Genomic DNA, 4,511 nt, shown 5'->3' on the forward strand with positions numbered 1-4,511 from the left:
TCAGCTCGTCACAGAACAAATGTATGTCCCTGTCTGCCAGTCTTTCTCCTTCCCTGTCCTTATCAGGGTCATGATCTCAGATCCTGCCATCATCCTTGTGCAGGAAGATGATACACAAAAACTGCTACAGCTAGGATTATGGCTGTCTACATACCCTGTTTTTCTCTCTGGAAAGAAAAAGTGAAGTTACAGGTTAAACCACTTTTCAAAATCAGGTAAATTGTACCAAGTCTAGGAATTTAGTAGAAACTTATAGTTTATAAGAAAAAAAAGTTCTAAAGAGTGGGCAAGATGACCTATTTACTGTGTCCATTGGAGACTTTTAAAAGTCTTTTGCCATTAGAGATATAAAGCTGGGGTAGAGTGCATATTTAGCACAGTTGGGCAAGGCTGTAAGTTTGGTCTCTAACAACACATGCATGCATGAATATACACATACACACAGAAACAAAAATGGAGACGAACTGACCTTGTGGAGAGCAAGCAAGTCACAAGGGTCCAGAACACAGAAATAGAAGTTAGCATGCTGATTTTAAACATTACTCCTACTGAAGTCAGAGTAGGCTGTGAGCACAAACTCGGAGCAAATTTCCAGGTGAGCCTATGGTGTGAACCTAGAGAGAAAGGATAAGCATGTTGAGAGATTCAAGCCCTGGGGAAAGACTCCAGAACCAGCTCTTGATAGGATAGAAGGCAATGTGTGCCTTCGGGTGATGGATCACATACTTTAGACTTATGCACTAATATGCAATTGTCTTTATTCTGGAGTACAATACCCACAGCTTCCTGTAGTTATCTATCCATTCAGCAGAGTGGTGCTATTGAACTTGGTGCTAATACCTAGAAGGTGGCAGAACTAGCAGAAATGTTAACAAATAGTCACGTGAATGGCTAGGTGTCTACGAACTTCCAGATCGACATATGCTTTGTGTAAGATGGTGTTGCTGGCCAATGCCAGTTTTATTTGTTCTGAGACCATAAACATAATATTATATAGTATGTGCTTTTAAACTTTTTCAAGCCACTAGTATGTATTATTCTGATCAATTCCTGTGGAAAATAAAACACTGGGATTTGGATAAAATTCAAGGTATACCAGAAAAAAGAGAAAATGCTGAAGCCAGGGAATTTATGTATTGTGTAGTTAAGCATACATTCTTGCATTCCATCTTTACATAAAAACATTGCTGGCCAATGACAATCTCTGGTGAAATAGCTATTTTACAGAAATACTTACCTTATTCTGTTAGTGGAAAAAAATAGAGGGGAACTTGACTTTCTTATGAGGAATTCTGCAAAGACTAGTAGTATAGGCTTTCAAGAGTATTAATTAGTAAGCCATGTGAATTTAAGTTAAGCTGGTACTGTTCTAGAGAAAAGTACATGACATCAGAGTCCTGGGTATGACCAGGCTTATGAAACTCAGGAAGAAACTTGGATTTCTACTGACCTCAACAAACTAAAGTAGGCCAGATTTCCCAATGCAAAAGGTAGACCGTGTCATTTGAGGTCCATGTTGTATGAGCCTGTGGGGAGAGTCTGGCCAGGTGCTTCATTCTAGATCTTTCTCCAGTTTTTTGAGTACAGAAAATAGGCCTCTGATCATGCATCATGGACATCCTCTTCCTACTATGATGAGACTGTCCTATGGTGTGTGTCACTTGTGTTTGCTGTAGCAGTCATCAGTCAGCTGCTCTGCTGTGGGCTATCAGTGTTTCCATGGATATCTAATGCTTGAGATGCTAGAAGAACTTTGAATAACAGGATGGCACTGACAGCAAGAGCTGGATAGTGTCTTCACAGGGTCAAACGTGAAGACTTGGTTTATTTCATCCATATCTTCCTTCACATTAACTCCTTGAAGATGTGAACAAGTTCAGGGAGACACTGGAACACTCTTACCATGGGTCAGACAGGTCCACCACGGGGCCTTGTGCTTAAATACATCATGTTGGGTTTACATTGCTTTTCAGAGTGATAGAATTAGTTCTTCTCCAAAAAGTTATAGGCTATTTAATTCATGAACATCAAAAGTTATGCCATAAGAAGACAGTATTCCTAGAAACTTTATAGCAATACTTTGTTCAAATCATGACTCATGTCCTGCAACAAAGAATTGTTTTCCTCTGTAGGAATAACTATTTAGTCATAGGTCTTCCTAAATGAGAGCACAAACAGCTCCTTCTGGTCTCCTATGACAGCATGTTTTCACTGGCTTTCCAACACAATGCTTTCTGAGAGTCTGTTCTGAACAACCTTCATCAGGAATCCGAAGCAGTTTGAGGAATTATATTATTTCAGACTCTACCTTACTATTCAGTTAGCTGAAGTTCTCTGAAAGCTACATATTGCTAACCTAGAAAAGTGCAAAGTCTTAGCTTTCTCCTTTCTCACCTCAAGATGAAGCTCTGGGACAGCCTATCTGGTGCTCAGTCCACAGTGATCCACTTACACAGGCCACATGTCTTGAGCTTCCTGGTGCTATAGTCAATCCAATATATTGATACTACTCCTGTTGCTAATTCAAGTACTTTTTAAATTCTACTATTTTTATTTTAAGCTCTGTCACTAAAAATAATGTGATGGGGAAAATGTATTTCTCCCTACCTTTGCCCACCAAAATAATGGCATGACATCCATAGTTAACTCATTGTTTCCCCTGTATTTCTGCATTTCTGCCTCACCAGCTGATTCCCACACTCTTTATGTACCTGATGAGTACCTCAGTATTAAAACCAGATTATAATCATAGGCTGTCTTTGTGTGGCATCAATAAATGGCCAAACTCATTGATGTTTCCCTGTGATTCATTTACTCCTACTGTGAGACACTCACCACCTACACAGTGTTGCCATGGAGTTTAGCAACTGGAAGAAGTTACTATCAATTTCTTCCTCCTACACTCCTCCCAAATTCCCTCCTCCTCAACATCTAGACAAATACAGTATGCAATGAGTCATAACCCAGGTGAGTAGAACTTAAGTTTATTCTCATGAATGTGCACTGTATTAGGTTTCAATCACTGTGAAGAGATACCATGTCCATGGCAACGCTTATAAAGAAAAACATTTAATTGAGAATAGTTTACAGTTAAGAGGTTTAGTCATTATTATCATCATGGTGGGCATGAAAGGAGACATGGTGATGAGACACCTATCTGGGACAGCTGAGAGTTCTGTATCTGGATCAGCAGGCAGCAGGAAGAGAGAATGACATTGGACATGGCTTGAGCATCTGAAACTTCAAAGCCCATCCCCAGTGACACACTTCATCCAGCAAGGTCACACATACTCCAACAAGGCCATACCTCCTAACAGTGCCACTCCCTATGGCCCTTTTAGGGACCATTTTCTCTCAAACTACCACATGCAACAACTGAAAAAAATATGATAATCTGAAGTGATGCCTAAAATACCTCACAATACTCAATCCAGAGTAGTCAGGGCCTCAGCTTATAATACGAGTTCTTCTCTTGATGTCCTAGGTGTAGATGTGATGCTTTAAAAAAGGTAACTCACATCTAGAGGAGTTTATATGAAGAAGACAGTCATTACTCAAAGACAGTGCAGAGCTAAGTTTAGGCAGCAAAAATGAAATTTGCTCATATAGAAAGAAATCTACTAATCATATAAGCAAAAGCATTGAAAAAAAAAGCCAGTTGGACCAGATAGGTGACCCCTAGAAATTTTGAGAATGTATTTTGGGTGGTAGGAAATATGAGTTTGGTCAATGTAGCTATGGGTACCTCTCTGTTTGTATCTTAAAAACCTGACCACCAGGGAACTTTTTCTTACCCTTCACATTTCTGGTCAAATGTCTTTGCCCTTAGGAAGGCTCCCCCTGATAGGATGAATAAGGTAGACTCTGCTCCCACTGTGTCCTACACAGTTTGCACTCTTAGGAGAGATTTCGTTCCCCAGGAGACATGTGGCAATGTGTCTGGAATGTGTTGATTTTCACACTTGAGAGTAGAGAAATGCTACCATCATCTAATCAGTGGAGGTCAACGATGCTGCTGGGCATCCTACAGGATGGCTACCTCCCATTTCATCAAGCATATCTCAAAATATCCATTGCTCTAAAGCTGGGGAAAAAAACTGTACTAAGACAATTATCACCTTGGAATTAGTAACAGAGATTGGAGTTAAATGAAAATGAGTGTTCTCTAAAATCTAGACCTCAGGAATAGACTGATAAGCTACATCAAGAAGATCTCAAAAGAAAGAAACTGTATATGGGTTCAAAGTACTTTGGATTGGTGGGAAGCATATGGGAAGTGAACATTGGAAGTTTATATGCTACACCTAAACAGATAAATAAAAAGGAAAGGAAGTGGGGGGAGGACTAAAGGTCAGAATTAGATCTAAGAGGAATTAAGAGGGAGGAGTCAGGCATAAATATAATGAAAATACACTGTGAGTATACTTAAAGTACTCAAAGAAATATCAAAGACATATTTTTAAAAGAAAAGACTTTAGAGCCTTAGAGGGGAGCTGTAATCATGAGCTAGC

At 39.5% G+C, this 4,511-nt stretch overlaps 1 protein-coding gene across 1 annotated transcript in view; it reads left to right on the top strand.

The window, feature by feature from the left end:
• The window catches only part of Adamts12 (ADAM metallopeptidase with thrombospondin type 1 motif 12), a 263,298-nt gene extending 260,509 nt beyond the window's left edge, over positions 1-2,789 (top strand). Inside the window, exon 24 of the mRNA XM_028767605.1 lies at positions 1-2,789. This exon is cut by the window's left edge and continues 949 nt beyond it. The gene's annotated coding sequence lies outside the window, so the exon portion shown is untranslated.
• Positions 2,790-4,511: the final 1,722 nt, after the last annotated feature.

The sequence above is a fragment of the Grammomys surdaster genome, unplaced genomic scaffold (assembly GCF_004785775.1).
Source record: "Grammomys surdaster isolate TR1022 unplaced genomic scaffold, NIH_TR_1.0 174, whole genome shotgun sequence".
Lineage (NCBI taxonomy): Eukaryota > Metazoa > Chordata > Mammalia > Rodentia > Muridae > Grammomys > Grammomys surdaster.